Source organism: Myotis yumanensis, unplaced genomic scaffold, assembly GCF_028538775.1.
Source record: "Myotis yumanensis isolate MYYU_CA2020_CCGP unplaced genomic scaffold, mMyoYum1.0.hap1 SCAF_2, whole genome shotgun sequence".
NCBI classification, from domain to species: Eukaryota; Metazoa; Chordata; class Mammalia; order Chiroptera; family Vespertilionidae; genus Myotis; species Myotis yumanensis.
In genome coordinates this window covers 58,289,486-58,315,994 of record NW_027223753.1, presented here as the reverse complement: position 1 = coordinate 58,315,994, position 26,509 = coordinate 58,289,486, and the positions used below count along the sequence as shown (strand labels likewise).

General features: G+C 36.2%; 1 long non-coding RNA gene across 2 annotated transcripts in view; it reads left to right on the top strand.

Moving 5' to 3' along the window:
- Positions 1-11,215: 11,215 nt before the first annotated feature.
- The window catches only part of LOC139001855 (uncharacterized), a 42,269-nt gene continuing 26,975 nt past the window's right edge, over positions 11,216-26,509 (top strand). For both annotated transcript variants that reach the window (XR_011470111.1, XR_011470112.1), the window contains exons 1-2: positions 11,216-11,303; positions 12,305-12,400. This is a non-coding gene — a long non-coding RNA (uncharacterized lncRNA). The remainder of the gene's footprint in view (positions 11,304-12,304; positions 12,401-26,509) is intronic.

The following is a 26,509-nucleotide window of genomic DNA, read 5'->3' as shown; positions in this document are numbered from 1 at the left end:
CAACAGGTCATTATCACCTAAATTCCATAGTTAACTTAGATTTTACTATTGACATAGCTTATTCTGTGGGTTCTCTTAATGACATGTATCCACCATTATTAGTTCATATTACACAGAATTGTTTACTGTACCAAAATCCTAGTGCTCTATCTATTCATTTCTTTTTTCCCCCAACTCCCGGCATCGTTGATCTTTTTACTATTTTCATAGTTTTGCCTTTTCTAGAATGTCATATGGTTGGAATTATGCAGTATGCAACCTTTTCAGATTGGCTTGTTTCAATCAGTAATGCACATTTAAATTTCCTCCATGTTTTTTATAGCTGCTAACTCATTTCTCTTAGGTGCTGAGAAATATTCCATTGCATGGATGTACTGCAGTTTTCTCATCTAGCCAAAGGACATCTTGGTTACTTCCAACATTGGAAAATAATAATACAAAAACTCCAATAAATAGTTGTGTAGAGGTTTCTCTGTGGATAGAAGTTTTCAACTTATTTGAGTAAATATCAAGGAATGTAGTTGCTGGATCATATGGTAGGAGAATATTGAGTTTTATGATAAACTGCTAAACTGTCTTCCAAAGTGATTGTATCATTTTTATTCCTACTAGCAATTAATAAGAGTCCTATATTCTTATCAGCATTTGGTATTATCAGTGTTTTGGATTTTGGCCATTTTAACATATGTGTAGTAGTATATCATTGTGTTTTAATTTGTAAATCCCTAAAGACATATACTGTTGAGCATATTTTAATATGCTTTTTTAAAAAAATATGTATCTTTATAGTTGAGGTATCTGTTAAGATATGTTTGTTATAATTGAGTTATTTATTTTTTATTGCTGAGTTTTTACAGTTCTTTGTATATTTTGGATAGAAGTGCTTTATCAGATATATCTTTTGCAAATATTTTCTTCTAGTTTATAGCTTGTCTTATTTACTCTTGACAGTGTCTTTGCAGAACAGGAGCTTTTAATTTTAATTCTAATAAGTTTGTTTATTAAGTATTTATTTCATTGATATGCCTTTGCTATTGAAACTAAAAAATCATTGCCATACACAAAGTCACCTAGGTATTTTCTTATGTTATCTTCTAGGAGTTTTATGATTTTGCATTTAAATTTAGGTTTCTGACTATTTTGATTGAATTTTTGGGAAGAGTATAAGGTCCTTGTATAACATTATTATTATTTGCATGTGGATATCTAGCTGTTCTAGAACCATTTGTTGAAAAGACTATCTTTTCTTCATTGTATTACCTTTGCCAAAGATCAGTGAACTATATCTATTTGGGTCTATTTCTGGGCTCTCTATTTTTTTTCCATTGATCAATTTACTAACATACTGTCTTGATTACAATAACTTTATACAAAGCCTTAATGTTGAGTAGTGTCAGTAGTCCAAATTTTTATTCTTTTTTAACATTGTGCAGGCTATTCAGAGTCTTTTGCCTCTTTGTATAAACTTGGAGTTAATTTGTTGGTATCCACAAGTCAATTAGCTATAATTTTTATTAAGATTGTATTGAATGTATAGGGGAAGTTGAGATAACTGAAATTTTGACAGTACTGAAATTTTGTACTCATGAACCTAAAACATCTCTCCATTTATTAAGTTCTTCTTTGATTTCCTTAATCAGAGTTTTGTAGTTTTCATCATATAGATTTAGACATATTTTGTTACCTTTATACCTAAGAATTTCATTTGGGAGGTGCTAATGTAAATGACATTTTGTTTTGAATTTCAAAATCCACTTGTTCACTGCTGGTAAGTGACAAGAGATTAACTTTTGTATATTGGCCTTGCATCCTGCAATCTTGCTATAATCACTTTTATTCCAGGAGTTTTTTGGTTAATTATTCTGGATTCTACATAGATAATTATATCAACCTTGAACAAAGACAGTTTTATTTCTTCCTTTCCAATCTGTATAACTTATATTTTATGTTATTATCTTATTGCATTATCTGAACCTCTAAGAAAAGCTGCTGGTTTCCCACTATTAAGAATGATGGTAGTGCAATTTTTATTTTTCTTGTTGGTGCTCTTTATCAACTTGGGGAAGCTCCACTGTATTCCTAGTTTGCTAAAAGTTGTTTTTTTGTTTTTTTTGTTTGTTTACCATGAATGGAAGCTGGAATATTTCTAAATAATTTTCATGACCAGGTAATGTGATCATGTGATTTTTTATCATTAGCCTGTTGGTGTAACGGAGTATATTAACTGACTTTTGAATGTTGAACCAGCCTCAAAAAACTGCAATAAATCTTACTTGTTTGTGGTGTATCTTTTTTTATATATAGATTTTTGAAATTATTTGATAAGATTTTGTTGAGGATTTTTATATTTATGTTTATTAGAGATATTGGTCCATAGTTTTTTGGGTGTTTTTTAAAGTCTTATTGTGGTTTTGGTATTAGGATATTACTGGCCTCATAGAATAAGATGAGAAGTATTCCTTCTGGTTCTTTTTTACTGAAAGATATTTTAAGTATTGGTATAATTTCTTTCTTAAATGTTTGGTAGAATTCACCAATGAGTCCATCTAGGCCTGGAACTTTCTATTTTGAAAGGTTATTGATTATTGATTCAATTTCTTTAATAGATTTAGGCTATTTAGATTATCTACTTGCATGATTATAGCAGATTGTATTTTGCAAGGGGTTGGTTTATTTTATCTATGGTATCAAATTTGTGGGCATAGAGATGTTCATTTAATAAAGTATTTCTTTATTATCTTTTTAATATTCATAGCATCTATGGAAATGTCCCCTCTTTCATTTCTGATATTATGTTTGTGTCTTCTGTAATTTTTAATTAGTTAGCCTGGCTAGAGGCTTATCAATTTTATTATTATTTTTTAGATAACCAACTTTTGGATTCATTTATTTTCTCTGTTAATATCCTGTTTTTAATGTCATTGATTCTGCCTAATTTATATATCTTTTCTTCTGTTTATTTTAGAATTAACTTACTCCTTTTAATAAATACCCAATACTTTAACAATATTTAGACATATTAATGTACTCTCCATTTTTGGAGATACCTGATCTTGTCAAATTGTGCCATAGGTATGAAGGAAAACTTTACTCATTAAATGAGTGTCATATGCTTTTCATTGTTGAAGCTTGATTTATATTATATCATTAACTCTTCATAACAACCCTGTAAGGCTAGACATTATCAACATTTTATTAATAAAACAAACTAGCTAACCTAACTATGACAGAAGAAGAAAATTGACACATCTTTTTTACCAAATGCTATTTTGTGGCTAAGTTTTCTATGCATACTGTTTTGTATAGTGTATAAATTGAACTTTATAATTCAGTTAATTAAATGTGTTCTGTGAATTGCTAAAAATATGAGATTACCTTACCTTTATTACAAGAAAGAGATAACATTGATGACAAATGTATTATAAGACAAATATGCAGGATGTCCCAAACATGTGTACAAACTTTAACAGCTGATAGCTCAATTTTGAAAATGAAATGTATTTTAATAAGTACTGCCTTTATTCTTGTAATTATTCAAACTGTGTGTGTACATTTTTGGGGACACCCTACATATTAATTCATACCATACTCACATCAGCTTTATAAGATTAGTTAACACAGTTTTACAATCAATTAAAAACAGGCCCAAAGAGAGACTAAAAAATTTGATTATAGTCTGCAATTTTTAAACTGTAGAATTTAAAACCAAACACTAACAGTTTTGATGTAGAATCCCTGCTCTTAGCCACTAAGCTACCTGTTTACTTCAGTGATAGTTTATTCTTAATGTATAAATGGTAACAAGAAGCATTTGTTTTATATAAAAAACTGCATGCAACCCAACTGGCATAGCTCAGTGGTTGATCATTAACCTATGAACCAGGAGGTCACAGTTCAATTCCTGGTTAGGGCACATAGCTGGGTTGCAGGCTCGATCCTTAATGGGGGTGTGTGCAGGAGGCAGCCAATCAATGATTCTCTCTCATCATTGATGTTTCTATCTCTCCCTCTCCCTTCCTCTCTGAAATAAATAAAAATATATTAAAAAAATAAAAAATAAATAAAAACCTGCATGCAAAACAAATACTTTAAAAGGAAAATAAACTAAATTTACATAAATGCATCTAAAATTCACGAGATAAGTCTCATCCATTTTATCAATATACTAGAGGCCCAGTGCACAAAATTCATGCATTGGGGGATCCCCTCAGCTCAGCCTTCACCCTCTCCAATCTGGGACTCCTTGGGGGATGTCCGACTGCCTATACAGGCAGTGATCAGGCCTATACAGGCAGTCGGACATCCCTCTCACAATCCAGGACCACTGGCTCCTAACTGCTCACCTGCCTGCCTGCCTGCCTGGTTGCCTCCAATTGCCCCCTGCCAGTCTGGTTGCCCACAACTGCCCCCCTCTGCTGGCCTGGTCAGCCCTAATTGCCCCCTCCCCTGTTGGCCTAGTCACCCCTCACTGCCCCCCTGCTGGCCTGGTTTCCCCACGCAGCCTGCTGTTCAGTCATTTGTTCGTCCCTCACTAACCCCCCTGCCGGCCTGGTCGCCCATGCAGCCTGCTGTTCGGTTGTCTGTCCAGTTGTTTTGGTCATAACAGTCCCTGGCTTTTTATATATTAGGATAACTATTTTAATAACCAGAATAGTTACTAGAATTTGGTTCTTCAGAATACAGATGAAAAAAGAAAATATATTATCACCATCTCTTCTTCTTCATATATGTGGATTATACTTATGCAAAGAAAATATAAACAAATATTTTGAGAAATTAAGAGATAATGTAATTAGTTCATAACCAATGGGACACTTAATTTATGGAATTTACTCCTTAATAAATGAAAATATTTCTCTTTTAAAGATCACTTGTTAGTTTATGGTGCTTACTATTTTGCAGCTTGATTTTTATTAAAGAGCCCTTTTATAATTCAGAGTTATCATTACCATGAAACACAAAAACCATGTCTCAGATAAAAACAGAATTTGGAGCACATCTGTTTCAATGATATGCTTTAAAGAAATTTGCATCTATTGAAATCTGATGGCTTGTTTGTGTGTTGCTTTGAGAAGGTGCTCTACGTGACTCAAAATTAGCCTGTGTATCAGGGGAGATGGGTGTTGCCATGGTAAGTACACATTTTTTAATTGAATAGCAAACTAATAGGCACATAAAACCCACATAACTTGTTGGCACGTAAATTACCTCTCCTGGGGCTACAATTAAACGTATTCCTCTTCTGAAATATTTTGTTATTTTTTTCTGGGTTTGTTTTAGATTGTAGAGTTATTCATTTCCTTTTGCAGCCTGAAGTCTCCTTTCCTCAGCTACCCAGTCTCTCATTTTCTTTCACCAATGGGACGTCAGTGTTCCGAGTGCAAGGGAAAACTACTTTGTGTACAAAAAAGACATTTAAGATGTTAAAAGTTACGTAAACCCATGTTCTGATGTCTAACAAATATCTGAAATAGTCGCTTCTAAAGCATCATAGGTAAGCAATGTTAAATATAACTCAAGCAATTACTCATGTATTTATTCCAGGGTTTCCCCTAAAACAACAATTGCTACCTAAAGTGATTAAAATGAACACTTTTGAATTTTACTATAGAAAATTATTAGTTAAAGTTGTGGACTAAAAATCACTATTTCTCTCAGAAGTCTGGTATTTATTTAGTCTCTTTCTTTCACTTTTCTCTCCTTCCTTACACCCATCCCACCCCATCCAACCCAACTTATCCTTACCTTTCATTGACACAGCGGTAAAAACGTCTGTCCTTTTATTATCTTATCCACCTGCATATTATAGACGCACATTTCCTTATTCATCTTTTGCTTCAAAAAGAAACATCCCTTTCATGGCATTTTGTAGGTGATACAGCAAATTGCAGGATGATGTTCTGCCTCCCCTTATCATTTTGAAGATGATTTTTCTGGTTTTACTTTAATCACAATGAAACATGCAGAGAGGACAGTCGTTTGGACTCATGGCCAAGTTATTTTTGGTAGCACATTGACAAATTTTTAAGTAGACATTGTGTTTCACAAAGAATGCTCTTCTGAGATCACTCTGGCTTGAACAATAAGAAAATCCAAGACGACGGGAGACCAGCACAACAGGATATCCATAAGTAACAACGCCTACTTATCAACTAGGGGGAGCGTAACAGACTTGTTCCTGACTGTGACAAACAGTGAGCAGAATTTTTAGAGAAGCTTCTGTAAGCAGAGAATAAATACAAAAGATAATTGAAAAAGATTTGGTGCAGTGCAAGAAGACCACTTCCTGGTGCAAATCAAGAGCTATTAGAACAAGAGTGACTGATCTTTTTCAGCAGCTGCCTTGACTTTTATTCTATTGCCTGGTAGAGTTCACCCACCTTTGTTTTCTCACTTTGATTTCTGAGTTCATTTTTCATGATGATCACTTCTTATGATTAAAGTGGACCTGTCTTAAAGGAATAGATGAATAGTTCCTTGTGGGTTCAAAGACACCTTCAGTGGCTTGAAACAAAAAGAAATTATTATACAGATCAAGGGACTACATGGAAATGTTTTTACAGATTTTAAATAAAATATAAACAGCTGTTGAGAGAAGCATGGCACAGTAACAGTTGTTACCAATCCATTAATAATCTGAACACAAATTTGTTCCTGTTCATTATGGGTAACCCACATTACACTATGGAGAAAACAGTCAGATTTAAATGTGTAAAAAATGGATTCACCAGCAATTCAGAACAAATATAGAGAAGGGAAATGGTGGATCAAGTCTGAATTTATTATGTAATTTTCATCAAAACCAAGTAATCAATATTTTCTAGCTATATAATGAGTGGTGCTAATGGTGATAGCCTGCTTTTATTGCCTGCCATTCAAGGCACGGTCAGCTTAATGATGAAACACTCCAAGAAACGTGTTCCTCTATCCTTTCACCTTTTGCATGCTAGTAAAAATGTAGTTTTACTTTCTAATCAAGTGCATTCAGACTTTCTGGATAGTTGCCTATTAAAACAGAAAAAGTGTTTCTCATTTCTCCTCATAATTCACTCATCTCAATGTGATATGTGACTTAAATTCTCCTAGTGAAGTATCATGCAAAAGTCCTCAAAGTCCCTTTAAGTTGATGTGTGCAATGTATAGAGAGGAAGGAAGTAAAAGATTAAGGAATTCTTTGTGGACTCATTCAATTGTGAGTCCTGCATGCAGCCCAACTGGCTTGGCTCAGCGGTTGATTGCTGGGGCTGAACAGATTACTCCAACACAGTTTCACTGTGGGGGGAGGGCTAAGGGGATTGCCTGCCTCATTAGGCTTTTATTGGAATTTTTATCTTTAGATACAATCAGTAGGGTGAGTAATCTTGGGAGGACACAAGTGTTTACATTGTCCTCTAGGCAAGGGGATCCAGGGATTAAGCATAAGGACTCCAGTAAACACCCAGGGGTCTGCACATGCACAGACTTGTTTGGAAAGGTCAAGGGATAATTAGGGGCGCTGCCTTCCACCCTCCCCAAAGTCTCCCCTAAACCGGAATTCTGATAAACAGGCAGGTGGCCTTCCACACACTTCCCTTCTGTCAGAATGTCCTCCTTACAACTTTCCAACCAAGTCTTCTGTGCTCCCTAACATTGATCATTGACCTATGAACCAGAAAGTCACAGTTCGATTCCTAGTCAGGGCACATAGCTGGTTGCAGGCCTCAGTCCCCAGTAGGGGGTGTGCAACAGGCAGCCAATCAATGATTCTCTCTCATCATTGATGTTTCTATCTCTCCCTCTCCCTTCCTCTCTAAAACCAATACAAAATATTTTTAAAGGTTAAAAATATTTTTTTAAAAATTAAAAATACTGAGATATAGGGCCTAAAGAGGAAGCAATTATGTTCCACTTTGCATTAAAGACTTAAATGAAGCAAAAAGATATTATCAAATCAATTTGATGGCTACCAGTTGTATTTGTCTTGATATCACATAATAAAATAGAAACCATGGAAATCTTAGACTACATAAACTTTTAAAATGTTGATGTATACAGTTAATGGCATCTGATTTTAGAGTAAAAGAACTGTAGGCACCCTAGTGGGTGTGGCTCAGTTGGTTGGGTGCCATCCCAGGCACCAAAAGGTTGTCAGTTCAATTCCCTGTCAGAGCACATGCCCAGGTTGTGGGCTCCCTATTAGGGGGCTTGATATTCCCAGTAGGAGGCAACTGATCAATGTTTTGCTCTCTCTCTCCCTCTCCTTTCCTCTCTCTCTAAAATATCAATAAAAATATTTTAAAATATTATAGGCAATGAGAGTGTATAGGGCAATGGGAATGCCCAGCCTTTAGAATGACCTGTCTGTTGGCTATTCTAATTAACTAGCTGAAAGTAAGACAACTCTTTCTTCTTCAGTGTTTTGAATGCAACTGTTACTGGTGGAAATGGGGTCCTTTCACAGAGTCATGAGACAAACATTTCTGAGACCCAGGGTTGGGATAATGAGGTTTAGTGGTAAGATTTATTGGGGTTGAAATAAATGGTTGTGCCCACGTTCATGATGTCTTATCTTCATCCATCCCACTCTTTTTTTTTAAATATATATTTTATTGATTTTTTTTTTTTTAAGAGAGGAAGAGAGGGATAGAGAGCCAGAAACATCGATGAGAGAGAAACACCGATCAGCTGCCTCCTGCACACTCCCCACTGGGGATGTGCCCGCAACCAAGGTACGTGCCCTTGACTGGAATCAAACCTGGGACCCTTGAGTCCGCATGCCAATGCTCTATCCACTGAGCCACACCGGTTAGGGCCCATCCCACTCTTGAAAAAGTCCAACCTTGCTTTTATCAGGCTCAGAACAATGGCTAATGTCCAAGAATTATGTGTCATGCCGAAGCTTAGTCTAGTTTAACCTTTGTCCTTGTCCAGAGAGCAGACTAGCATAGTCTCTGTTCCCATCTGTGCCCTGGCTGGCACTGGCTGCATTGCCATGCCCAGGCTCGCATGCAGATCCTGCACTTGGAGCCGTGAGCTTGCTGGATGTGTGGCTGCTAGGCCCATGTGCTGTTATGGAAAGAGAATGCATGAACGAATGGGACAAGGGAGTGTTGAGAGAGAGAAAGAGAGAGAGAGAGAGAGAGAGAGAGAGAGAGAGTTTTGTTAAGACTGGATTATATTAATTCAAGCTTGGAAGTGACCAGGGGCCCTTTTAAACTAACCAATCAGCTTCACAAGCTACTGAGGGGTCCTTCTCCTAAGCAATCCGTTTCCTAGATCTTCTGGGTTCCGTGTCCCTTATCCAATTTGACCCTTTCCCCAGTCTAGGTACCTCTCTCTGTGGTTGCCATCTTAGTTCTTACTGTTCATGCCTCATAACAGAAGCACACTGAAGATATAGCCAAAGTATTGCTCTGCATGCAACTTTTCTCTGTAAAAGAATCCCCCCTGCCAAAACCGGTTTGGCTCAGTGGATAGAGCGTCGGCCTGCGGACTGAAAGGTCCCAGGTTCGATTCCGGTCAAGGGCATGCACCTGGGTTGCGGGCACATCCCCGGTAGGAGATGTGCAGGAGGCAGCTGATCGATGTATCTCTCATCGATGTTTCTAACTCTCTATCTCTCTCCCTTCCTCTCTGTAAAAAATCAATAAAATATATTAAAAAAAAAAAAAAAAAAGAATCCCCCCTAGCTCCTTTGCATGGAGTGCTCCAACCACTTCCAGTTTGGTGCTGCCTAATTTGGAACTTAGTTTGAGAATCATTAATGAATTTTTTATCCAATCCAAAAACTTGTAGGTGCTTTGTTACAATGACATATAACGTGGACACAAAGAATTCAAATTGATGTAGGAAATTCATGGAATTCTAGGAAAAACAGTTCACATGAAATTAATTGATTTTTTTAATATGGAAGTTAGCTCCAATGCATTTATTGAAAACAATGTTTTGTAATTATAAAAATGTGTCATTGATACTGTATTTTAAAAATCTTCTCTACTACTATAGAATAGGAAAAAATATTATTTGCAACCTTACCGAAATGTTGAGGTTGTTTCCTATGCAATTTTTGTAATTTCTTTCCTCTTAGGGTTTACATCTTTGTTATGTGTAATCCTCAGATTTATAGCTTTCAAATGTTTTAATGACCCCATAGGAAAAATATAATACTAAAATGATTTTTAAACAAAGGACTTCTTGCCTAAAGAGTAAATAAATGGCTCCATTTTGTAAGTAAAATGAATCTGTGATATTTTCAAGGGTGACCTAGCACATAATGAAAGAAGGAACATATTTAATATGCTCATTAGTGGTATTTATTAGGACACTTAGGCAAAGAAGGAACGATCATTTAGGAGTAACATTTTCATCAGGTAAAGTACCCCCTAGAGAGCCATATTATCCCTGAAGCCTGAACATGAGCCATGTTAACATCTGAACAATGGTATTTCTAAATAAAGTAATTAACAGGCATATCTATCCTGATGATATAGACAACAAAGGACAAAAATTTCACATCAAAATCAGACAATAAAAATGTCATATGAAAGGGCAGCAATTGTTCTAGCAAATCTGGCCTGGTGCATTTTTAAGTGTAGTTATAAACTGTTTCACTGAGTCAATATTTGTTTTTCCTCAATGATTTCCACTTCAGATTTTCTGTTTATAAGACAGAGATGATTTTTCTCAACTTGTATGTGCCATAATCAGCCTGGGATTTGAAACTCGAAATGCATTCTCACTATTTCTTCTCCTGGCCATTGATAAGGATCTGTAATTGCAATGAGGCCAAAGATTTTCTTGATGATGTCAAGAGGCAGAACAGTCTCTCCTGACATTTCCTAAACACATTATTCTGCTATACCACCAGCAAACATTTCTTATATCATTAAAGCAAACGGCAGGGCTGGAAGAAATAGAAATAGCCGGAATGCTCCTCACTTTCCTGCACAGCACAGACAACTTGAACAACCTTTATGGTATCCTAGAAGAGAAAAATTCCTTAGTGTGGTGTTTTTGCTCTGCATCCTAGAGTCAAATTCTAGCTTGGGGCTAAATTGTAAATCAGAGCCCATCTATTTACCAAAGCCAATAAAGTTGGCTTTTTTAAAGGTTATTTTTTATCACTGAACTTTTGCCATACCCCACCCTCTCCTCATTGTCAGAGTTCCCTTCCTTTGTGCATGAGAAATGGTATCCAATAGTGTTTAAGGTCATGGCCTCTGGAGCCAGGCTGCCAGGGTCCATTGCCTGGCTCTTCCATCAGCAGCTGTGTGAGCTGAGGCCACTAGCTACACCTCTCAGACCTTATGTGCAGTGAAATTCAGGTGAGTACTTACATCTGTAAATTTGTCTAAGGGTTGATGCATAAAACAGTTAAAGGCTTATAGCAGGGTTTTGTGAATGTGAGCTATATAAATGAAAGCTATCGTTGTTGTTGTTATTATTAATGTTATTATTCTTTTATTAGTTGTTATTATTCTTCTAGCTTCCTTTTCTTTACTAAATAAGCTGGAAATATAAAAAACAAATGTCTTTGATCCCCTTATTACTACACTGTAGGTCTATGATCAGTTTCTTCCAATCAATTCACCTGCATAACTTGATAGCTGGCCAAAGGGGTATCAGGTGCTCTCAACAGCATGGTGTAATATTGGCAACCAATCCAGCCATGGGTTTCTAAGAAAAGGGATCAACTTCATGGTTGTTTACTCTAAAAGTATCCCACATTGTGGTTGGACATTTTTTCCTGACTTTGGAACACAAATATGATCCTCTGTCATTCCCAATGATCTGATGTTCTATAAACTATCAAGTATGCCTTAGTAAACCATCTCTGCTTAACCCGGCAGGAATGGACTTCGCTATCTGCAATAAAGAGCCCTGGCTGTCACACAATAGCATTTAAGGTTCCAAGGAGCAGCATATCTTGTAAGTGTGACTACAGTGTGGAAGGTGATGCTTCTCATATAGAGAAGAGGTATCTTTCTCATATATTTGACAAATCCTGCTCTGGACACTTGTCAAATAGACGGATGCCTTTCCTGCAATCGTGTCACCACCTTCAGCTTCAAATTTTCAGAGAAAGAGGGACCTCTGCTCCGGGGTCTGCTGCTCATCCATGGTTTTTATGCTTAACTAATGCTTTCCTGTCACCTTAGCCAGATCAGCACTGTCGGGAAACCAATCCAATGCTCAATGTGTGTCATTGGAGAGCAAATTTTAGTGTAAATGATGTTCACGCAGTTGATAAATTCCTGGTTAATAGATGGTCTCAAACTTTTCAGAATTTCTGCTTTCATTTTCAACCGTGACTTTCTTTAAACAGCACTTCCTTCAAGACTTGTGTTAATTGCTGTTCACGTAATCACTAAAGAGACAAGATTGTTCTCAAGGAATCATGAAACAAAAATGCCCAGTTAAGGTAAGAACAGAGTTGAGAACAAAACATAGGTCTTCTATTTCCTTGTCCAGGACTGTTTTTATGACTCCTTACTACCAGTCTTTTTTTTAAAAAAACATAAATTTATTTTTTATTTTTCAATTACAGTGGACATACAACATATTTGCTTCTGGTGTACAACATAGTGCTTAGACATTTATATAACTTAGGAAGTGTCACCCTGATAAGTCCAGTACCCATCTGACACCATGCATAGTTATTATAGTATTATTGACTATATTCCCTATGCTGTATTTTATATCCCAATTATTATTTTTATAACTGACAACTTGTGCATCTTTTACTAAATTAAAAATTTATTGGGGTGACATTGGTTAATAAAATGATGTAGGTTTCAAGTGCATGTACAATTCCATAATACTTCATCTATATATGGCATTATGTGTTTACCACCCAAAGTCAAATCTTTAATCAGCATATATTTGACCCCTTTTGCCCTCTACTACTTCCTCAACTCCTACTGGTGGGAATACACACTGGTGCTGCCACGATAGGAAACAGTATAGAGGTTACCATACAACCCAGCAACCCTTCTTTGGGGTATCTACTTAAAAATTTTGAAAACATTTATTTTCAAAAACATATGTACCCTTATGTTCATTGCAATATTATTTATAGTGGCCAAGACATGGAAACAGCTGAAGTGTCCCTGAATTAGTGATCAGATAATGAAGATGTGGTCCAACAGAAAACTATTCAGCCATAAGAAAAGAGGAAACACTTAAGGTCCATTTATGTTTCAGAAATGGCAATATTTTCATCTTTTCTGATGACAGAAGATGATTTGACTTTGAGTAGTGGGCATATAATGCAATATACAGATTATATAACATAGAAATGTACACTTGAAACCTACATAAGCTTATTAACCAATGTCACCTGAATTAATTTAATTTTAAAAATAAAGAGAAAAAAAAGGTGAAATAATATCATTTCTTTACTACCAGTCTTAATCCCACCAAGAATCAATGACTAACTCAGAATAACATAACTCTCACCATGACACCATGGTTACTTATATAAATGACTGTTGCCACTCTGATTAATCTAATCTAATTAAATCAGTCATTTAAAATATATAGTTAATCATACTGGCATGAAGAGTAATAACAGGTCCCAATATTTTAGTTTGTATTATATGTATAATGATTACATTTAATATCCACTCATCCTTCAGAGTGTTTTATTTGTGATTTGTAATGCAAAATTAAGAAGATTTGTCTGGTGGTACCACAAATGCATCCAGGAGTTTAGAGAGTTAATTGATTCCTAAGAGTCTTCAAAAGTCCTTTGACATTCTCTGTCTGCAGTGTCTTTCCTGTTTCCCTTCCTTCTCATCCTCTACAATTCCACCACGCCTCAAATGGAAGGCATTTTCTGCTCTACCTAGTTGTTTCTTGCCACCTCAGCTGGATAACATTGCTCCCACAACCCTATTCTCTTAACAACACATTGAACGATGCTCTGTATTACAATTTGTTTTTTACTTAATTTGCTTCCCTATCAACGTATTAGCCAGATCCAAGGAGACATATATCAAGTCTTATATTTCTATTCTTGAGTTCCTCAGAATATCTGGAGCTTTTGAGAGAGACAATATATGTTTGATGATACAGAGGCTCACAAATGCCATGCTCAGTGTGGCTCAGTTGGTTGAGCATCGTCCCATGCACCAAAAAGTCGCTGGTTCACTTCTAAGTCAGGGTGCATGCTGGAGTTGTGGGCGATGTTTCTCTCCTTCTCCCTTCCTCTCTGTCTAAAATCAATAAAAATATTTGTTTAAAAAAGAAAGAGGATCACACACTCAATTGTCTGCAGGTGGTGTCCGGTAAACATGACTGACTGTCCCTAAGTCTGACATAAGGAAAATGGATGTAAGCTGCTTGTACTGTGACCTAGCATAGGGCTTCCTGCTCACATTGCCTTTATTATGCCAGGGGCTTAATGAAATTGCAACAAAGCATGTCCTTCCACAAGGTATGTCAAGCCCAAACCTGGGTAGGTTGTGTTCCTTGAGCGAAAAACCAGTCAGACTCCTTCCCTGGAGCAAACATCAGCCCAGAAGGCTAAGTACTTTTCCTGAGATTTATTTAAATTTTTCTTCTCTGTTTCTAGTGAGTGGGTGTGTGCGGTTAGAGAGAATCATACTCATTAGTCATTCATCAGTGGTTTGGTCTTATTCAAAATAAATGTTACATTACTATAGGTTTAAATCTTACAAAATTATTTCACCTATATTGTTTTGTTTAAACATCTGCCCCTGCCCCCCACTCTTTTTTTTTAACTAATTTAAACAAAGCAAGGCTGGAGTGAGGCAAGTGTCTAGTTCAAGTTCATGCAGGATCAGGAGGTGACTGAGATTCCACTAAACTCAGAATATCTGGTACCTACTCCACAGCACATCCCACAGCATTATTTTGCTCAGCACCAGAATAGCCTAGTTATCTCTGTGCCCAGGGGTCACAACAGAATTGAGAAGCAGTTATTATTGAGAGAGGACTAAGTTATCTAAGATTTGAGGTTTTCTTTATTTTTTGGATATATATTTTTTCTTTTGGTTGACATATAAGATTCCGCATAATATCACATGCTTATTTTCCATGTAATGATCTGCTATTTTTTGTTCATTTCTTATATGTGCAGGTTTGCAAATGATGGCAATTAGCATCCTCAAGATTTTTATATCCACTTTGTAGTGCTTATCCTAAATTCAATGACATGGAAACATGCACAAAACCACTCACCATAATTTACCTTTCAGAAGAACATCTACGTCAAATAAACCAGCAGCCAAATCAAAAATTTGCACTTTCATCTAGAGCTAATGAAAAAGAATATGACTTAAGATAATAACTGCAATGATGCATAGACTGTGCTGTTCTGGAAGTGCCATGCAGGTGGTTTCTGTGGCTTGGTGGATTTTGAAGGTTGGTCTGCCAACTCACCTTCCTCTTTTTAATGGACTCATGTTAACTTTACAAATAGAACAGCCATTGTTTTATTCCCATGTTCACTCTATCTGGTGGTGAAAAGTTACATGAGAACTCCTCCTCAAAATCTAACTTGCTGAGGGAGAGGATCACAGGCATGACTCAGAGTGGCTGAAAGAGTGAAAATGCTGCTCTGGAATTTCAATCTTGATAAAACAGAGAAAGAGAGTAGAGGACTGGGCAGGGTTTGGGGGGTGAAAATGGTGGTGAGGTGGTTGGGGACAGGTATAGTTTTCTCAAGGTTCTTCTGTAATAAATCTTTAGCACTGGCTTTGGTTACAGTTAGTGAATAAAGCTGTGGGTGAGAGGAAAGCTATGAAAAAAGAGTAGGGTGGGCTGTTTCTACTCACAAAATTTTCAGCAGTATTCATAACAATTTCATCACTCAAAATGTAATCATTTCATTATTTTGATTTGCTAGCTTTTGACAATTATATAGCTGTCAGTACTAAAGCTGAATGGAGAAACATCAGAAGAATGAAAGAAAAGAGAATATTCTGAAGAAAATGTCACTGGCTTATTATTAGTTGACCTTGACAACATCACTAAACTTTTCATAGACCAGTTACAAAAGAATATTCAAATAATTTAGTTCTGGATGTGTTAAATGTAATATTTTCACTGTATTCTTCAACTGAAGTGAATTTAAAAAACGAAGAGTGGAGTTTTCAATTAATATCAAAGGATTCTATAATCTCATATAAATTTGAGGGTTGCAGACCACAGGTACTCAGGGATTTATATTTAAATTCTTATGTTGAATGAAAATTAGTTTTGTACAAACATAATTTTATAATCAAGTACCCTAAATGTCACACTCAAGGAATCCATTGCCAATGTTGGTACCTTGAAGGAATAAAAAATATATATCCTGTTTATTTCTTCCAATCACAGATTCTCTTCCAAATAATGATCCCTGTAGAATAAGAAACTATGCACACACAAAAAACTCTAAAGGTTGCCTAACTATAAGTAAACATAGTATTATTAATAGAAAAACACTCTGATACTTTATGAAAAATCTCTCATCTATGGCAAAGAGGTTTTGCAATGTTTGTAAGAAAATCAAGGTCACTCATATGATTAGTCTTATCATTGGCAAATTATAAAAAGTTATATTTTACTGTCTCTACAAAGTCAGTACTTCAGGTGATTGATAGTTATTAAGTAGTATTTTAAAGGGATAAACAAACACACATAATTCATTACAACCTATATGTTTGAGGCTCAGTTTGGGGAATGAAATGTACCTTAGAAAAGATCTCTTCATCTTTACGGAATCCCATGACAATGCTTCTCAGGGCAGAGGGTAACAAGATTGCACCACAATGAAAATTGGTCCTGCCACACTTCCCTTTAGGTCGCGGAATAGAAGCTTTATTCTCCTCAGAAAATGTTGTCCATCTGAGAAGTAAACGAAGGGGAACTCGTGGGAGGGGAAAAAGGAGAACTTTTTGGTGAATACCAGAAGGGAAGAGAATGCTATAATATGGATTAGATTGAAAGTCACAGAGGGATGAAATTCATGGAGGGACACATATTTGTAGGGTTTTTTTTAAAAAAAGTAGCCAAATAACGAAGAAGAAGGAGGAGGAAGAGGAGGAGGAGGAGGAGGAGGAGGAGGAGGAGGAGGAGGAGGGGGAGGAGGGAGGAGGAGGAGGAGGAGGAGGAGGAGGAGGAGGAGGAGGAGGAGGAAGAAGAAGGGAAAAGGAAAATGATTTGCATTGTCTAACAGGTAGAAAACATGATACTACTTTTGTCATTTGTAATAGGAACTTTAGGAAAGCAAAAGAAGTTCTTCCATGAAGGTTATACTCAGCTATCTCCCAAACAGTCTAAATGATACATTTTTGGGGAAATCATTTATGGGAAGATGGGAGTGAAAAATTGAGTGGAAAGTGTGTGATGTGTAGGGAAGGGGAAGGATCAATTTAAAATTGTATCCCCAGAACAAGGTATGTTTGTATCTACTTTGGGGTCAGGAAGAGAGCATGATATGTTACATCTTGAAACACTCTTTTCCAATTTGTAAAATGTGAATTTTCGGAAGTAGAATCCTGTGAAATAATTGCTTTATTATATCAATGCTGACTAAAGCCCCTGTGATATGTTTAGCCAAACCCTGAAAGGGAACACATATAAAAAAAATATATATCAACCATCATAATTATTTGTAATTTTATTTGCCAAAACTGAGGTTCCTTTATGCACAATCACGCTCACTGCTGCATTAGGCACCACTCACCTGGAAAAGAAGGAAGCACTGATACACAAAGCATCCCTTTGTGGTCTTCCTGATGGTGTCTTCTCCAGACCTTTGCTTGAAACAAATTACATTTGGTTCAAAAACTCCTAAGCAAGCTGTTTGTGTATCTCCTTTGGACCTTATCTTTATTGCTCAGACTTGATGCTTGTCCATATCTTCATTTGCAGTTTGGCCAGCCAACTGTGAAGATAAAGACATATTGTTTTCTTAATATGTCTTTGGGTTTGTTAAGCTTAAAACACGGATATCCATACTTTACAGACAAGCGAACTCCAACCCACCAATTTAATTCCGTGAACTTTGAACTGTGCTCTTCATAGCCCTCACAGTAAATGTCTCCTGGGAAGCAAGGAGTTGGATGTCAAGACCTAATAATTGATTTAATTCTCATAATGCTTGGAGTATAGAGTTTAATTCACATACATTCCTTTGCAAGGCTCACCAAGTCTGAAAAGTTTCTGTCTCCATGATTCTGATAGAAACTTCATTTGTTAAGGGCACTATGGCCTTTATATTTCCAAATCCAATTGGCATATCTCCAACTACATTATTTTCTGAATACTCAGGAACATTTGACACACTATCCTATCTTTACACCCATCAGTCTTTCCTACCTCTAATGTGCTTCCCACGATGGAGATAATTTTAAAGCTAAAAATTGTTTCACAGGCTTCCTGGAACTTTCAGTTCAAAATGGGATTTAGGTTTGACCAACCAGTGTCTTCTCATGCACATTGTGAGGCAAAACTGAGGTGAGGGCAGAACTATTACTGATTTTGCTGCTTCTACCAGGGAGACATGGTCTTCAGGGAATTTACTGTTTTCTGGAGAATCACTGGTAGAGTTCTCAATGGCCATATTTATTACATTCCTGAGGTCCAAGTGTGATGTATCAGTTTGTAGATGACAGGAAGGTCTGATTCTGGATGCAGCAACAATACCACAGTTCCCAAGCACACCAGTGACAATGGAACACTGTAGCTATGTGCTGCCATTACGTGCCCTGGGAAGGGTCAGTCCAAAGCATTTGCTGGCCAGCTCTGGTATACCAGCTGCCCTGGGGAAAGGGTGGTCCAGAGAGAGGGAAACATATTCAGATTGACCTGAATCCTACCTATCTCCCACTATCTCTCTCTCTCTCTCTGGACCATACTACCGTGTCTCAGGGACGGGGAGAGAGAGATAGAAACATCAATGATGAGGGAGAATCACCAATGGGCTGCCTCCTACACACCCCTTACTGGGGATTGAGCCTGCAACCTGGGCATATGCCCTGACCGGGAATTGAACCAGTGACCTCCTGGTTCATACATAGGTCGACTCTCAACCACTGAACCACACTGGCTGGGCCATATGAAACAACTTTTAAGCAGAAACAGTCTTGCTTTTTCCACACTCCTCTTTTTTTAAAAATTATTTTAACCGATACTGTTCTTTTCTTCACATATGCTTAGATATTTCTTGAAGAGAAAAAACAAACACACACAAAAACAATACCTTTTCAAGCTAAGGACTTAGGAAGATTTTTTTTTCTGACAATGTGACTGTCACATATTGTTTTTGAGTTGAAGACAGCTGTTACAAACAACTCAAGGAGCTTGGCTAATTGCAAGTGATGTAAAAAGCATAAAGGGCAATAGTATGTTCTTGATAGGTTTTGATGATTTTTTTTCTTTACATAGCTAAAGAAAATACCTTTATCAAATGGGTTTCATAAAACCTGTCATTGGAACATATATGGTTCTTTGTTAAGACACTGTTCACCCATATGAACATTCACTGATTTATTCTCTACCAAAAGTCTGTGGGTGTTTCAACTGTCATGTATCTGGCAGTGCACCATAATATTTCCTCCAAAAACTGAAAGTCATTTAACATTCATGGAGGGTAAAAGATATCTAAAGATATTAATGCAGGACCAAAGATGCAGTTAGGTGCTTAGAAGAATTTTGAGTTTCTTATTTATTACATGGCTTCAAAATAAGTGTGTGGGTAGCAAAAATGTAGAATGCATGTTAATGATATTCACATATCCCAAATTAGGCAAACAAATTTCACAGCCAAATGTATACACTTTGTGTATGTCTGATTCAGGGAAATACTAAAGACAAAAGAATCTGAAATATTGTTACACAGAAAAGTTAAGTAGAAAAGGAAGGTATATTTAGGAAGGCAGAAAACAAATCCATGCCTATTGTATAAAGAGAGTGCTACCAATCAGTGTCACAGAACAGTGCAGAGTGCATGTAAATGATTCCACAGCAGATCTCGATTTTATTTCTTAGCAAATTATATAATTACTAGGGGCCCAGTGCACGAATTCATGCACCTTGAAAGGAAGTGTGGCCTGCGAGGCTGAGGTAGGCACAAGGATGGGTCTTGGCCCATCCTTTGTGCCCCCGCCCGGCCTCTCCTGCTGTGGCCCCGATCCCCTGTCTGACAGCAGCCCTGTTCCCACCGCCACTGCTCTCACACACTGACAGCGCTGGCTCCGCTTGCACCAGCTGATGGCATGGAGCAATTGGGGCCAGCACCAGCAGTGGGTGCGAATGGGGCCAGCGCCATTAGTGGGTGCGAGCGGCAGCTGCTGACCTGGAAAACATATAAGCTACATTAGTATATGTTTCATGCACGTCGCCATGCTTCAGATTCAAACTTGCTGCCTCTTCTTTGTATAAAGAAAAGATACCAGTTTACAGAAGAGACTTCTCTTATAACCTTGGAAAGAAATAATAGTAGATTGTTCAGAAATAAAGACACTTATAACATCCACGTGAGCAAAGCAATAACAATTTTAAATTGTGTGAGTAAATGCTCTATTAAATCTTCACATTAGTTTTATAAGAAAGCATGGGAACTGGTCAATTCAAAATAACCATTGTAAGAATTTAAATTTGATATAAAGATAAAAATATATGTATTATGTTGTCTGAATTATAATGTGATTTTACATACTTGTTCCACTTGATACAATTTCTACATCCTTCTCTCTCACTCACTACCCATCAGTTCAGGGTCTTAACATACTTTTCCTAAAAAGTTGACCCCATTATACATAATTTATTTATTGTTTTTCCCTAACTACCTTAATGCCTGACACATAGAAAGTGTTCAAGAAATATCTATTAAATGAAAAAAAAAATAGTATCTCTATGTATAAGCAGAGAAACAGAGATTTTTCTCAAGGTCTATGAGCAAGTAAATGGTAGCACTCAAGCCAAACTCTTCTCACATTGGATTACATTTTCCTTCTTAGGTACATAGTACATTGGCTGATTGCCATGGTTCCTAATACTAAATGAGGTTTTCCAAGAAAGCTCTTAGTTTTAGAATTTGAAGCTTTTACTTCCAGGGTTGCAGAGTTCTAACAGAAGTCATCTTATGAAAGGTACTAATAGAGATACTTAATAATAGGTCTATTATGAAATAAAGCTTTCCATCATTTTTTTCCTAAAATTCAACAATTGTGACTAAAATCTATTTAAATTACATATGAAAAACCATTGGTAGAAAAATCAATTTTCATCTGTTAACTCCCCTGAGTATTAGTGGGGATGGAGAAAGCTTTTATGAATGTACCCAGTCACCATTTCTATAGAGAATGAAAAGACATAAATATTTGTAACAAATTTTTACTACTTCCTGGTTAAAATAAGCCTCAAACTTACCAAGATAGTTTCATAACCACCCTTTTACACACACACACACACACACACTGAATTCTGCAATAATTACTTGTCCTGAAAAGGTTTTCAAGAACAAAAGAATTATATGTGTGATAATTATGCTGATTAGATATTTTCTGTTGCTTAAAAGAAATACATAGTTATTGTAGAAAATTTAGACAGAAAAGAACAACAACAACAAAATTAGACTCTAGCTGGTTTTTCTCAGTGATTAGAGCACCAACCTGCAGACTGAAGGGTCTTGGGTTTGATTTCAGTCAAGAGCACTTACTTTGGTTGCAGGCTTTGTCTCTGGGAATATGTGGGAGGCAACCAATCAATGTGTGTCTCTCACATCAATGTCTCTCTCTCTCTCTCTCTCCCCCTCTCTTCCATTCTCTCTCAATGCAAAAATGTATTCTCAGGTGAGGATTGACAGAGAAAAATTTTAAAAATAAAAAGAATCACCAAAATATCATTACTTCAAAATATTTGGCAATGTACATTTTCCATTTTTACCATGTATATCAATATTTATATTTTACATTTTTTATGATGAAAATCATATGTGCATATTTTTGTAATGGATATACAGAAAACATTTTTCATATTTATATTATTCTATAATATAATTTTAATTATTCATATTATATTATATAAATATATTAAATAGTCAAAATATCAATTATTGATTGTCAAGAAGTTTCTGATTTTTCACATTATGAAATGCACTGAAAAACATTATTGAACATAGTTTTTTCTTTATCTCAGATATTTTAAATATATATTCCTAGAAAGTAAAAGTATTATATCAAAACATTAACATTTTAAAATATTTGAGACTTACTATTAAATTGTCTAAGGAAGGGTTGTACCATTTTTCTTCCTGGTATATTCTAAATACCTTTACACGAGATACTTTGGGAGGATGATATGGCCCAAGTCTGAATCTTCCTTGTTCATTGCAATATTTCCAACATCCATTACAAACTCAGGAATATGTAAGTTATACAGTATGCATTTTGTAAATTATTGAATAATGAATGAAGTAGAGTAGGAGAGTACTCTTTCTAAAAGAGGAAGCCATTTTTTATCACTAAATATATTGTAATTAGTTGCTTTATGCATAAAAGGAGAAACATTTATGTTAAATATCTTGGTCACTGTCCTAGTGACAGAAAAAGTCTATTAACACCTGGCTATTTTGTCCCATCTACTTTGTTAGACTATAACATGTTTATAGATCATTAAGTTGTTCAAGTTTATCCATGATTAATTTTAAAATTGCTCCTTCTTTAGTGTTATTTTTCTAATAAATTGCACCACTGTACCTTAAATATGGACTCATTCTTCAACCATCCTCTGCCCTCCCAATTTTCAATTAATTATTAAATCCTATTAACTTTACCACTTAAATAATTTTTCTCATCTCTATTATTTCCAGGTTTACTGCTACCATGCTAGTGGAAAATTCCATCATAACTTCTCTGAATTATACAAATAGTTTTCTAGTTAGTCGTTTTTCTTTAAATAAAAACAAAAATTATCCTTATCTGAGAATATGTTTATTGATTTTAGAGAGAAAATAAGGAGGGGGGAGAGAGAGAGAGAGAGAGAGAGAGAGAGAAAGGAGATAGAAAAAAATATTGATGTGAGAGAAATGTCGATCGGCTGCCTCCCATATGCACCTAACCAGGACTGAATTTACAATTTAGGCATGTTCCCTGATCAGAAATAGAACCCACAACTTTTTTGGTGTATGGGACAACACTTTAACCCACTAAGCCACCTGGCCAGGGCCTAGTTAGTCTGTATTTATTCTTTTCATTTTCAATCCAAAATAATCTTCACTTTGTATCCCAATCTTGGTGATGTCAAATTTTGTTTACAATCCTTTTATGTCTTGTAGTTTTTCTTAAAATAAATACCACAACCCTTTGTATGCAAATAGAAAGCACAGCATAGTGGGGGCACCCTCACCAGCCTATCGTGTCTCGTTATCTCTATTAACCCCACCTTCTGAGACTTGGTTTCCTTTAAGGTATCTGCTTTAGGATGTTTGCACACGCTGCTTTCTATACCCTCACACTCTTTCTGGTAACTTCTACCCTCTCTTATTCATGCTTATTTATCCTTAAAAGAGCAGTTGAATTTGGTGTCTCAAGAAAACATCTTCTAAACCCAGACCATATCAGATACCCCAGTTACTCTACTAGCACCTTTTGCTGTTCTTGGTACCTGTTAAATAAACTGTAATTCGATAAAATTTTATGTAATATACTAGAAGCCCGGTGCATGAAATCCATGCACTGGAGGCGGGGGGGGGGGGGGGGGCGGGGGCGAGGGGGGGACTCAGTCCAGCCTGCACCCACTTGCAGTCTGGAACCCCTTGAGGGATGTCCAAAAGGCCAAACTCCTTACTGCCCACCAGCTCGCTGCTCCTTAGCACTGTTGCAGAGGCGGAAGAAGCTCTCACCGCCGCTGCTGAGCTTACCAGCCATGAGCCTGGCTTCTGGCTGAGCGGCGCTCCCCCTGTGGGAGTGCACTGACCACCAGGGGGCAGTTCCTGCATTGAGAGTCTTCCCCCTGGTGGTCAATACGCATCATAGCAACTGGTCGTTCTGCTGCAATGGTCGCTTAGGCTTTTATTATATAGATTGTTCCTTTCATGTGCCCTGCTTGAATGAGAGCTGCAGGAGGGCTTAGGCTAATCTTGTTCTTTTAGGCCTGTATCTCCAACTCTGGCATATGTAGTTGAACTTCAATAACTATATTTTTAATTAAAGAATGAATGAATGAATGACAAACAAATGAGAGAAATTAAAAAAGATGTCTGTGTGAGTAATTGTGTTTCATTTCTATTGTTTTCTAAAATAACAATTAGCTTTGGTAAGGACAGGAAGGACATCAACTTTAGTTATCACAGTTAGGATATTCTGTCAGTCCTTAAAGCATACCTCTTACCAAAGAAACTGTTTTTCTCAAGCTGAATTTTGAGTACCGGTACAAATGTGCTGTTGGTACTTTAAATCATTCCATGTTAACCTGAAGGTTTTGGGTTCTAAATGATATCCACTCCAGACACCTTGAAATCTGACTGTAACACTGCTTGACTGTCACCTCATGACCTTTGCTCAGTAAATTGCAATTTTATGTTCCTAGACATAAGTGGAATAACTAAAAAACAGAGGGTTTTTTTTTTCACTATTAGCTCTCAACTATCTAATCACCTTCTTGCTCAAGGGATTCACCTCAGTTGAATCATCACATCCAGGAGGAGATATGTTGTACCTATTTATTCATCATCTAACAATTGCCAACGGGGTCATTGATATCCACCAGCCAGAGCCACTGACCACTCAACCTTACCAGAACACAAATGGTTATAAAATAATGTGAAGTGAGAATTATGGTTTCTTATGGTCATAATTTAACTGCCCTGGGCCTGTCAAATCATAGTTGTCATGGCTGTTGGTTGATGAAATCGATTGATACTTTTATCTGAGAAATGTAACATTATTTAATGTCTCAGACCATATTCAAATTACAGTTTACTAGGTTCATACCTACCTAGAAGCAGGTTTGATAATAATATAGACCCATTAGCCAGTGAAGAGATTGAGAATATGACTAGGTTGGACATCTTTTTAGTATAAAGATAAGTTGTGTTATTAGTGACCAGATCATAGGTTCTGTTGCCAAACTACATGGCAGAACTGTTTGAAGCAGGATCATCCTGTGTGGGGCTTAGCTTTGTTTTTCTAACAGTGAATCTCATGTCAATATCATGAGCTACCACATGGTCCATCCCTGTGCCAAGAGTGTCATGTGAACAAGACTATTTGATAAAGGTATTGTGAAGAATTTAGCAGCAAGCGAGGAAGAAAACAGTACAGGGACCAAGTGAGATAGAAATACACTCTGCCAACCCCAGACTAGTTGCTTTCCAAACACAGAGCATGTTGCTCATATTTTAAATCAGCAGGGTATACAACAAATATCAAACTTGGGAAACTAACATCTTCTATCTGTTAAAGCATAAAGAGAAACATCTTCCTTTAATTCAGTGAAGCTTCTCTACAATAAGATGCAAAGACTTAGTTTCTTTGATTCAATTGTACATAGATTTTATTATTTTAACTTTTTTTTCCTTGAACTGACCTGTTCTTTCAGGCCCTCTATAGCTACCTAAAACCTAGCACCTATAGTGCTGAGTGAATTCTAGATGCTCAATAAATATTAGAATAATTAGATTATTTCACCCAAGTTTTGAACTGAGGTGATATAATGGTAACATGGCAAGAAAAAAAATAAGTTTCTACTGCTTCTAGATTTATTACCATTCTCTGTGTTTAAGATTCCTATCTTCCTTTTTGTTTATTTGACCAACTCTATTGGCATAACTCAAGTTCAAGTCAATGTCATCTCCTCCATATAAAATCTTCTTTGATATCCACAAAACAAATATAGTACTTGGAACTTTGTGCCCCTATATCACCCCAATCATAAATCTTTTAGCATTTACCAACAAATAAATATTATATTATAGGACTCTATTTTCATACAAGAGTATAGATCTGATAAGTGCAGAGGGATGTCTTTTCATGTCTTGAAATTAGATTTTTTTAAATTTTTAATGTTTGATATAGATTTTAATAAGAATTGTTAAATCAAGAAAGGGAGATATGTGCTGATTTTAATCTATGTTAAACTGTAGACACTTTCCTCTTTTTTGTTTTCATTTTAAAGCTCTAAATCTTATATTTTTACTCTAAATGAGAAATACATTCATTATGATTTTAATATTTACATAAAGTTGGTTAGTTAGCAAAACTATTCTTTAAAAAAATACCTTATTTAATAAAGGAATTGAGTTAAACATCAGAAGAATAAAAGCTTGCATGTCAATCAATGACAAGCTGGTTAAATAAATTTCTAAAGAAAAACTTAAGGAGAGTAGATTTTTCCAGTAGTCTTTTATTACATGCTTTGATTTAGTTCTTTCAAATAGAACTTTCTTTAATACAAAACTGTTTGTGACCAAATTTCTAATGCTGTACTTCAATACACAGGAAATCAATTTTACATTCTGAATGGCTTTTATTTTTTCACTTTTCAGCACATGACAATGATAGTGTGTGTGTGTGTG